The sequence below is a fragment of the Mustela nigripes genome, chromosome 6, assembly GCF_022355385.1.
Source record: "Mustela nigripes isolate SB6536 chromosome 6, MUSNIG.SB6536, whole genome shotgun sequence".
Taxonomy (NCBI): Eukaryota; Metazoa; Chordata; class Mammalia; order Carnivora; family Mustelidae; genus Mustela; species Mustela nigripes.
The window spans coordinates 8,992,010-9,004,402 of NC_081562.1; positions in this window are offsets into that span (position 1 = coordinate 8,992,010).

Below are 12,393 nucleotides of genomic sequence, written 5' to 3' on the forward strand. Positions count from 1 at the left end.
TCAGTTGGTTGGACGACTGCCTTCGGCTCAGGTCATGATCCCGGAGTCCCGGGATCGAGTCCCGCATCAGACTCCCAGCTCCATGGGAAGTCTGCTTCGCTCTCTGACCTTCTCCTAGCTCATGCTCTTTCTCACTGTTTCTCTCTCAAATAAATAAATAAAATCTTTAAAAAAAAAAAACAAAACCTTTTGTTTAAAAAAAAAAAAAGAAGAAGAAGAATTTGCCTTCCAGGTTCCCCTGGCTGGCACAGTCGGTTGAGTGTCAGACTCTTCGTTTTGACTCAGGTCATGACCTCAGGGTTCTGAAGTCAAGTTCCGAGTTGGGCTCTGAGCTCAAGGAGGAGTCCGCTGAAGTTTCTCTCTTCCTCTCCCTCTGCCTCTCCCATTGCTTGCGTGCTCTCAATGACCCCCTCTAAAATAAATAAATACATCTTAAAAAAAAAAAGACCCAAATATATAAAGAACTCTACAGTCAATAATAAGAAAATAACCTGGTTTTTAGAAAATGGGTGAAAGACTTGAGCAGATATATCTCACCAAACATGATACACAGATGGCACCTAAGCCCGTGAAAAGTTGCTCAACACCACTAGTCCCTAGGGAAATGCAAATGCAAATCAGGATGAGACACTTCCACAGACCTATGAAAATGGTTAAAAATTTTAATTTGATGATATCAAGTGTTTGATAGGATTTAGAACAACTGGAGCTCTTGCCCCTTGCTGGTGAAATTACAAAACAGTATAGCCACTTAGGAAAACAGGTTAGCAGCTTCGGATAAAGGTAGCTTATACATTTACAATATGACCCTGCAATCTCCCTTCTCGGTATTTGCCCTAGAGAAATTAAAAGTTATTTTCAACAAAACCCTGCACAAGAATGTTTATAGCAGCCTTATTTGTAATAGTTCTAAACTTGGAAATAACCCAAATGTCCCTCAACTGGAGAATGCAGAAACAAATTGTGGGACCCTTTGTGGAATGGGTTACTACTCCCGAATGAAAAGGAACGAACAATGGATATGCTCCATAGCATGTGTTATATTAAGTAAGAGAGGCCAGGCTCAAAAGACTACAGACAGCTTGATTCCTTTTACGGTCCTTGCGAAAGCAGAGCTATAGGGATGGAAAACAGATACAGTGGTTGCTAGAGATTGAGAGTGTGGCTGGAGGGCACGTTGGAGGATTTACTAGGGAGGAGCGTGGGAAAATTTGGGGGATGAAGGAATCCTTTTCTCTCTTGTTTGTGGTGACAGTTATAAAATTGACAATATATGTTTGTCCATAAAAAGGGCGATTTTGGGGGTGCCCGGGTGGCTCAGAGGGTTAAGCCACTGCATTCGGCTCAGGTCATGATCTCAGGGTCTTGGGATCAAGCCCCACATCAGGCTCTCCGCTCGGCGGGGAGCCTGCTTCACCCTCTCTCTCTGCCTGCCTCTCTTCCTACTTGAGATCTTTCTGTCAAATAAATAAATAAAAGCTTTAAAAAAATAGGGTGATTTTCATTGTATATTAATTATATACATTTTTTTAAAAATGGAAAATAAATCTGTGTGAGTGTGATGGGCTGAACAGTAATATTCATTGACATATTCATTCAATAAATCTTTATTTAAAAAAATGTTTTTTAAAAGATTTTATTTATTTACTCAACAGACAGAGATCACAAGTAGGCAGAGCAGCAGGCAGAGAGACGGGGGTGGGGGACCCGCTGAGCAGAGAGCCCGATGCAGGGCTCCATCCCAGAACCCTGAGATCATGACCTGAGCCGAAGGCAGAGGCCTTAACCCACTGAGCCATTCAGGCGCCCCTAAACATTTTTTAAAATTTTTATTTATTTATTAGGAAGAGAGAGAGAGTGCAAGAGAGAGCATGAGCAGGGTGGGGAGGGGATGGGGGTGAGGGAGAAGCAGGGACCCCTCAATAAATCTTTATTTGAAACCCACCTTACCTAAGACTTTGTGCTAGACATGGGGGCATAAGGGGTAAAGAATTTAGAGAATGTTCTAGCCTTTAGCATTAAAATTTGATCACACCGATGAATTTAAATCTCAAAAAGGGTGTTGTTCAGGAACCTGAGCTGTAGACGGAGACATTCTTGCGTAAAAGTCCTGGTTCCTTCTGACAGTCACTGAATCACTTTGGACAAAATGCCTTCACCTCTTGGGGCCTGCTTCCTCATATGATAAATAGAAATAAGCATAGTACTTTATTATAAAGAAACCTGAGGGGGTGCCTGGATGACTCAGGCCCTTAAGTGTCTGCTTTTGGTTCAGGTCATGATTTCTGGGTCCTGGGATTGAATCCCTCCTCCCCTATGCAGCCCCCCCACAATCAGCCTCCTCCTGGGATCCTGCTTCTCCTCCCTCGGCCCCTCCACTCTGCTCTTGCTCTCTCCCTCCCTCTCTCTCTCTACCAAATAAATAAATTAATGAATTCTTAAAACAACAACAACAACAAAAACCCTGAGGATTATAGTCAGGATTAAAACGAGAGAATGCACAAAATGTACTTAGAATAGTGCTTGATACAAAGAATGAGTTTAGTAAACATTGTTGGCCTTCCCATCCCGGTTGGTTTTCTTTTTTCTTTTCTTTTCCTTTTTTTAAAAAAATATTTTATTTATTTATTTGACAGAGAGAGAGAGATCACAAGCAGGCAGAGAGTCAGGCAGAGAGAGAAGGGGAAGCAGGCTCCCCGCTGAGCAGAGAGCCCGATGCAAGCCTCGATCCCAGGACCCTGAGATCATGACCTGAGCCAAAGGCAGCGGCTCAACCCACTGAGCCACCCAGGCGCCCCCCAGTTGGTTTTCAAGGTAGGTATGTACAGTAGGGTGTGGAGGCATTTTCTTAGAGGTGTCCAGGGTTCCCCAAGAACCTCTACTTAATACCTAGCATTGCAGGTGTATAGAAACCTCCTCTCTACTGGTATCCAACAATTTCAATTATTTTAAATCAGTTAAAATAGATTGTTTGTTTTTATGTGTTCCTTGTTAATGGCAGGGCCAAAGGAGGAAGTCAGACTGTGTTTTGTAGGTCAAGATTTTGCAGACCCGGAGCTGCCTGATCTTGCCGGGTTCTGCACGGTAATTTTGAGCTCCGGTCCCAGCTGAGCTGTAACTCGCCATTGCTCACTCTCTCCTGCCCCCTTGAGGCTGCTTTGATATGGAAGGTGTTAAGTCTGTTTTCTCCAGAGCATGGGGTTGCCTGGGAGGAGGGGCAACCCCATGGATTTGAGTGGAAAAAACCATAATCTTAAAAAGTTTGCTACTGCAATGGGTGCCTGGGGGGCTCAGTCGGTGAAGCATCTGCTTTCAGCTTGGGTGGTGACCTCAGGGTCCTGGGATCAAGCCCCACATCTGCTCCCTGCTCAGTGGTGAGTCTGCTTCTCCCTCTGGCTCTGCAGCTCCTCCCTTCCCCCTGCTCGAGCTCACCCTCTGTCTCTCTCGCAAATAAATAAATAAAATCGTTACAAAAATTCTCTATGCTGTTTAAAACAAAACAAAACAAAACAAATATTTACGTATCTATTTTTTTAAGTTTTTAAAAAATATTTATTTATTTGACACAGGGAGGGAGATCACAAGCAGGCAGAGAGACAGGCAGAGAGAGGGGGAAACAGGCTCTCTGCTCAGCAGATGTGGGGCTCGATCCCAGAACCCTGAGATCATGACCTGAGTCAAAGGCAGAGGCTTAACCCAATGAGCCACCCAGCCGCCCCTAATTTTTGAAGTTTTAGTTTAGATTCCAGTTAGTTAACATACCATGCAATAGTAGTTTCAGGGGTAGAATTCAGTGACTCAATACTTCCATCCACCGGCGCCTCTTTAATCGCCATCACCCATTTCACCCATCCCCCACCCACCTCTCCTCCAGGAACATTTGTTCTCTATAGTTAAGAGTCTGTTTCTTGGTTTCCTTCTCTTTTTTCCCCCCTATATTCTTTTTTTTTTCTTAAATTCCAGATATGAATGGAATCATTCGGCATTTGTCTTTCTTTGACTCACTTATTTCGCTTAGAAGCTGATTCTAAAATTCTTAGGGAAAAAGAAGGGGCCAAGAATGGCCAATCCAAAATTGAGGACGAAGAGCGAGTTCTACCAGATAGACGTAGCAGATGTAAAGATTCATTATAAAGCTGTAGTAAATCAGATTATAGACAAAAAGAACAATGGAACAGAATGCAGAGCCCAGAATTAGAAAGAAAAACATTTGGAAATGTGAAATACAGAAGTGACATTGCAAACGGAAGGATGGGCCATTTAGTAACTAAGCAGTGCCGGGAACATTGGCTTTCCATACGGGGAAAGAAATGCGGTTGGGTTCCTACCTCACACCATTCACCCAAATGAATTCCATGGGCCGGCTAGAAGTCGAAGACAGTTGCGCTCAGGATTCACTTATCCACCCACTTTTCCAAATTAGCAGGAATCAGGAAGCCAACTGGGAGACTACTAAAGCTGGTTCAAGGTGAAACCATGATTAACTGGGGGCCATGGCAACCAGAAGGAGTAGTTGGAGCTGTCTGGTGGACCCTGGAGCTTTCTGTCCCCCACTGTTCCCAGGGCCCCTCCTCCCCTCTACTCAAATTTCTTGGGACTAACACACACCAGGAACTGGCCTTTTTCTTCTCTCACTACACACAACCATGGGGCACCTGGGTGGCTCAGTGGGTTAAGCCTCTGCCTTCGGCTCAGGTCATGGTCTCAGGGTCCTGGGATCGAGCCCCGCATCTGGCTCTCTGCTCAGCAGGGAGCCTGCTTCCCTTCCTCTCTCTCTGCCTGCCTCTCTGCCTACTTGTGATCTCTGTAGGTCAAATAAATAAATAAAATCTTAAAAAAAAATACACACAACCAGAGTGAACAATTGAGATCTCTGTGCAGAGGGGAAAGGAGCTCAGGGGCTAAAGCAACTAGGTATCTGAGGTGTACAACTCCCTGAAAATAAACTCAATAAACCACCTAACATATGCCATTTGAAGTAGGGGCATTAGGACAAACAAATCAAGAATTTGAAATAAGCATGATGTGGAGATAAGGGATGATATTAGCAATATCAAAGAAAAAGAAATAAGGAAATGAATCAAGCAGAGGTATAAGAAACGAAAAATATGGGGGCTCCTGGGTGGCTCAGTCAGTTGAGCATCGCTCAGATCATGAATCCAGAAGTCCTGGGATGGAGTCCTGCATCAGGCTCCCTCTGCTCTGCGGGGAGCTTCCTTTTTCCTCTCCCTTTCCCTGCTACTCTCCCTACTTGTGGTCCCTCTCTCTCTCTCTGCCAAATAAATAAATAAAATCTTAAAAAAAAAAGATTACTAATAAAGGCTGTGACCTGCAAGAATATGGGTGAACCTCACCTGATCAGTTGAAGACCTTAAGTCGGAAAAGAATCCTCCCATAATGGAGAGAATGTGGACTCCAGACTCCAACATTAACTCCTTTCGGAGGTTCCAGTCTGCCGGCCTGCCCTGCAGATTTTGTACCCAAGACTGGAACATCAACTCTTGCCTGAGTTTCACCTGTTGGCAAGCCCTAAGGATTTCAGACTTATTAACTGCTACAGTGACATGAACTAATTCCTTAAGATATCCTACATATGTATCACACACACATATGATTGGTTCTGCTGGTTGTGTTTCTCTGGAGAACCCTGACTAATGCCATGGAAAATGAACTCTCCCTGCCCCCTCCTGCTTTATGCTGTAATTATACTATCACCCCTGGATCAGGTGGAAACCCAGCTGTGGGAGTCGCAGTAAATCAAGAGGGGTTGAAAGGGACAGTTGGAGGAGAGACAGGGTGAAAGTGGGGGCCAGAGAGGCCTGATGGGTCTGTTTTCTCACGATTGCACTTACAGTGAATATTTGGACCTTAGTTCACAGATGATGTCATACACTTTAGTGAGTACACCATGGGGAGGGGCACCATGCCAGGCTGTCCCACTCTGAGTGTTGCTGCTTGCTTGAAGGAGTCTCCCCACTGTTGAAGCACACTTTCCCTTCAGAATTAGTTAGTAATCTGTATGTGATGCACGACTATACTGTTTTCTAACTATGTTTCATCCAATGTTTTTAACATCTCTTGGAAATCTTTGCCTGACTCAATTAGGGATGACAAAGGAGGGATTTTCTACCTTTTTTTTTTAGATTTTAAATTTTAAAAGATTTTAAATTTTAAAGATTTTAATTCTTTATTCGACAGAGATCACAAGTAGGCAGACAGGCAGGCAGGGTGGGGGTGGGGGAGCAGGCTCCCTGCCGAGCAGAGAGCCCAATGTGGGGCTCGATCCCAGACCCTGGGATCAGACCTGAGCCGAAGGCAGAGGCTTTAACCCACTGAGCCACCCAGGCGCCCCTACTTTTTCTTTTTTTTTTTTTTATGATTTAATTCATTTATTTGACAGAGATCACAAGTAGATCACAGAGATCTACAGATCATGACAGAGATCACAGGCAGGCAGAGAGAGAAAGAGGAGGAAGCAGGCTCCCTGCTGATCAGAGAGCCCAATGTGGAGTTCAATCCCAGTATGCTGGGATTATGACCTGAGCCAAAGGCAGAGGCTTTAACCCACTAAGCCACCCAGGCGCCCCTGATTTTCTTCTTTTATTGTGTATTCATTAGCAGGACAGTTATCTGATGTTTTTGTTTTTGTTTTTTTTTTAATTTTAAAAAGATTTTATTTATTTATTTGCCAAAAAGAGAGTGAAAGTACAAGCAGTGTGCATGGTGGTGGGGGGGGGTGGTAGGCAGAGGAAGAAGCAGGCTCCCCACTAAGTAAGGAACCCTATGCGGGACTTGATCCAGGACCCTGAGATCATAACCTGAGCCAGAAGCAGAAGCTTAATGGACTGAGCTACCCAAGCGTCCCTGGTGTTTTGTCTTTAACAAGGCAGTAGTAGGTCTTGGTTGGTTGGATTAGAACCACAGCCCACCTTGAATCCTAAACAGTGAGTGGAAGGGACCTGGGACTATCTGTTAAAGAGATTTTGGTCCAACCTCCTCATTTTCAAAAAGGAGAGACTCAGACCCAGAGATGGAAAGAGATTTGCTCGAAGCCTTCCAACATGAGCTTTGTCATGTCCCAGAAGAGCTTTTGGGGGCACAGAGAAAACTTTTACAATTACTTGGATCTCAAGTTCAAGTGATTTACCCAAACTTTCCCTGGCTGAGTGGTGCTTAAGGGGTTGTGCCTGTCAGAATTACCTGGGGTTCTTTTCTGGGCTGGCTGTGCTTCCCTTTCCCCCAGCTTCTGATCCAGCAGGCCCCAGGGTGGTATCTATATTTTGAAAAAGTCCAGATGATTCCCATTTTGTTTCTTCTCAGAAGTTCACTTTGATTTTTATTTTTAAAAATTGCCCAAGTAATTAACAATGAGTACATTCTTGTGAAGAATCCAGCAGGCTATAGAGAACCATCTGGGAAAACCGCCTTCATACCTACCCCTCAGGCCCCCTGCACTCCTCAAAAGTACCCACAGTTTCAGCCACCTTCTGGTTGACTGTCTATGAATTTACTCATTTTGCATGTGTGGACACGCATCTGATTTTTAAATAAATAGGATTATAGCATTTGTGTTGTTCCGTGACTTGCTTTTTATACTTGCCGATGTGTCTTGAAAGTCTTTTCATGTCGCTATATATAGACCTACCTAATTCTGGTTCACAGACTGCAAACTATTTCACTGTACAGAAATATCATTGAAGGAAACCAGAATATGACACCCCAAAATATGCTTCTTTGACATAAGAATTATTTTGAGCTGGAGGCAATTAAAAAGTAGCAAGTGTAGGAAAAACTCTCTTTCCTTCCTCCCTTTCTAGGGTTTACATTTTCCTTTACTGGAGACCACTCTAGACTCTAAGAAGCCCAGTGGCAGCACCAGAGGAGTCTGAAAACAAATGCATTCTGTTAGTTTTCCCCCATCTATTTACTTTCCCACAGTTTGCCATCCTTGGAAGTCTAAAATGGGTCTGTCATTTTGTCATGTTTGCCCTGTCATTCTCTACAAATGTGTTGTTTGCGGAAGCTGCCAAATAAGCCCAAGTTTTAGCCACCCCTTTGAGCTCCTCATCTCCGGATTTCCCCCATGTATGTATGAAATACACAGTGTTAACAGACTTCTGTTTGTTTTCTCCTGTTAATTTGTCATTTCTTACAGAGATCCAGATGAGAACCTAGAAAGGCAGATAGAAGGAAAAAGAATTATCATTGCGATATATATATATATATATATATGTTATGTATATATAAATATATATAAGTGATATATGTATCTAAATCTAAAATATATATATATATAAAATCTAAATCTAAAAATCTGAAATATATATACATTTTATTTATTTGAGAGAGAAGGAGTACTCCAGCATGAGTGGGACATGGAGGGAGCAGAGGGGAGAGAGAAGCAGGCTGCCTGCTGAGCAGGGAGCCCGACATAGGGTTTGAACCGAGGACATTGGGATCATGACCTGAGCCAAAGGCAGATGCCTAACTGACTGAATCACCCTGGTGCCCCTATCATGATAATATTAATTATTGTTTGTGCACCTCAAGTGCAAATGGCTGAGTTTATCGGTCTCCTCAGCTTGGAACACATTATGATCTCCAGAGGGGGTCAAACACCCTCTCTCTCTTTTTTTAAAATATGTTATTTATTTATTTGACAGACAGAGATCACAAGTAGGCAGAGAGGCAGGCAGAGAGAGAGGAAGGGAAGCAGGCTCCCTGCTGAGCAGAGAGCCTGATGCGGGGCTTGATCCCAGGACCCTGGGATCATGACCCAAGCCGAAGGCAAAGGCTTTAACCCCCTGAGCCACCCAGATGCCCACAAACACCCTCTCTTGTCTCCTTTTCTCTTGTTTCCTCTCTTATCTCCTTTCCCTCTCCCTAGCCCCTCATTCCCAGGACCCTCCTCATGACCGTTTTCAAAGCAGAGTTTCCCTCAGCTGGTGTGCCTCAGTGTCCCAGGGAGCCCTCAGAAAGAACATGGAGGTCCAGAGTGACGACGGGTGGGGCCTGCATGCTTGTTTTTCTACCAAGTTCCCCACGTGATTCTGCTGCCCATTGCTGGTAGATCTCTCCGAATGTGCAACCACCATTGTAAATTAATTACATATGCCTTACTCTTTGTGTTTTTATTTTTTAAAATATGTTTACTTTAAAAAATAAATAAATGTATTTATTTATTTAAGTAATCTCTCAGGGTGTCTGTGTGGCTCAGTCCATTGACCATCTAACTCTTAATTTCGACTTACGTCCTGATGTCAAGGTCATGAAATCCAGCCCAGTGTATTCTTAGGATTCTCTCCTTCTCCCTCTGCCCCATCTCCCTTGCTCATGTACTCTCTCTCTCTCTCTCTCTCTCAAAAAAAAAAAAAAATGTATTTAAGTGATCTTTCCACCTGATGTGGGGCTCAAACTCATGACCCCAAGGTCAAGAGTCACATGCTCCTCTGACTGAGCCAGGCAGGTGCCCCTGTTTATGTTTTTAAATAGTCAATGGCATTGGGCCGTAAATATTGCTGTTTCTTCCCTTTCTCAACTCAAGCTAATGGTGGTAAGGCTTATCCACTTACGGTAGGAGCATCTGATCTGTTCTTTCCCCATAGTGCCCAGTGTCTCATTGTGCACATGGCCACATTTTATTACCCATCTGGAGGGCGATGGGCACTGGAGCCATCTCCAACCCCTGCTCTATTTCCACTGTTCTCTTTTGCTTCAAGAACCACTGTATTAAAAGAAAAGAAAGGGGTGCCTGGTTGGCTCAGTTGGTTAAGCGTCTGCCTTTGGCTCAGGTCATGATCCCAGAGTCCCGGGATCGAGCCCCACGCCGAGCCCCATATCGGCTCCCTGCTCAGTGGGAAGCCTGCTTCTCCCTCTCCCACTCCCCCTAATTCTGTTCCCTCTTTCGCTATGTGTCTCTTTGTCAAATAAATAAATAAAAATCCTAAAAGAAAAAAGAAAAGAAAAGGAAGATAAGTGTTTCCATACCCACTTGATAAGGGGATAGGGAGCAGGGAGAAAGGGCTTCCATGGAAGAGTGTATAGAAGGTGTGACAGTTTAGGATCAAGTTTGTTTACGCAATTATTCAGGTACGATGGTTAGTCTCCTTTCTGGCTGTGAGTCACCCAGACTGAAGATCTATGGTGGCTTTTTTCAGGAAGTCCTTCATCAGGCAGCAAAGAAGTTTAGGCACGTTTTTCCTTTCTTTTTAAAATTTTTATCATTTTTAATTTTTATTTTTTAAAGATTTTATTTATTTATTTGGCAGACAGTGACTACAAGTAGGCAGAGAGGCAGGCAGAGAGAGGAAGGGAAGCAGGGTCCCTGTCGAGCAGAGAGCCAGATGTGGGGCTTGATTCCAGGACCCTGGGATCATGACCTGAGCCGAAGACAGAAGCTTTAACCCACTGGGCCACCTAGGCACCCCTTGTGCTCTTTCTTTATTTCCTTTGGTCTGTTTTCTGTGCCAGCCTCTCTTCCATGCTGTTTTTTGTTTTTGTTTTTGTTTTTTTATCACTGAAGCTAGAATATAAGCTCCCAGTGGGCAGGAAACATTGTTTCATTCACTGATGTATCCCAAATGCCTGGAACAGAGAGTCCTGCAAACAACAGGTGCACAGTAAATGCTCAGTGAATGAATGACTGTGGGATTTAAATGTCAGATAATGTGGGTCATGACTAACATGTATTTATTATTTTTCAGGAGATTCTGTGCCCAAGAAGAATACCAGGGTCACCTTAGGTCCTGAGAGACCTACTGCAGCAGAAGTCACCCAGCCCAGGATCCTGTAAGGCAGGCCACAGAAACCTTCTCCCCTCAGAGGAGAGCTGCCTCCTTCTAGAAGACACTCATCTTCCATCTCCAGCCCTCTCCCACCTTTCGGGTAACCTGAATGAACACCAAACAGATTCATTTCCAAACCTCCAATCCCAGGGCAGAACCTGGCACACTTTACAACTCTAGAAGAGGTTGGTTGGATGGGTGAACGTTGAAACCAACCAATTCGACTATCATACAGAAATCTTTAGTCTTGTTTAGCTCTCAATTTTGGCTACATTTTAGAGTCCTCTGGCGCCTTTTCAAAATGTCTAATGTCTGGGTTTCACCCCCAGAAACTGCAATTTGTTGTGTTAAAAAAAAAAAAATTCAGCCGAGTAAATTTGAAGATCTGATTGGTTTTTTGAAATAATTCATGAAACAGGCAGCATACCATCTAGCAAGCAGAAGGGAGCTCCAAGGAGCTGTACGAAGTAGAAGGTTTTTATAGGAAGGGGGACAAGTCAAGGAAGTTATTAGCAAAAGAAATGGAAGGATCGTTCCAGGAAAGATCATCTTCCTTTAGTTGGAAGGGCAGAGGTCTTATTGGATGGATGACCTCTTCTTCCTTTGCGGAATGGAGAGGGCCCATTTCATAGATTACCTCATTGGTGCTAATCAGAAAAATCCCTGACCAGTGAAGACTGCATTTCTGGGGGATGTTGAAACTGCATTAGCTTAGGTATTAAACCCAAGTTTGGTGACGTGACTTAGGATGCCATTTTGGATTTGTGGTTTTCTTTTTAACAGTTCTGAGATTCAGCCTGGGAGGCAGAATTTCTGAACTCTCCCTGGGGTGATTCTAAGGCACGGCCCACACTGATGAACCTCCTCTTTACTCTGTCCCTGAAACCCCTCCAACATCTGCCAGCTTTGGGACTCTCAATCTGTCAGAGCCTCATTGATCTGGGCCACATAATGGGTGGTTAATAAGGTGTGTTTAGGGCCTTGCTGTTTAAAGGGTGCTCTGGCGGACCAGTAGCAGATCCAGTCTTCATGAGTTCACATTCTAGGGAGCTGCCTGGTGATTTGTTTGAGGATTGACTGAGATAATGGATATTATAATTATAGAATAAATTATATGTCATGACTATAACTGTTGAGAGGAAAAACTCTCTGAAGGCCTGAGATATGAGGGAAGCCATTTAGATTTCCTTTCAAGCCATCATGACTGTATATAAACTTTGTTCAAACCAGAAGCCCGATTTCAGGCTCGCCACACATGCGTTGGACAGCCGCGTGGTGAATGAGTCGCCTGAGGGAAAACCATCTTGTCTTTGAGATATTGATCAATGCTCCTACTCCCTGCATTCTTTTCTGATAAAACCTGTGATTCCTAACGACAGGCTAACCTATAATCTTTTGAGCTTTTACAAGATATAAGAAAGTATATAACCCTGCAATAACTGTTCATTCTCTGAAACATTTTCTTCCTTGTGAAAAGCCTGTTTCCCCGGTACCTGTCCTACCTTGGGCTCAAATAAAATTCTGAGTCTTAGAGATTTTAAAAGGTTTGTTTGATTTGCATCAGCATAACAGAATCTGGCATGGAGCAGGCAATCCTACACATTTACTG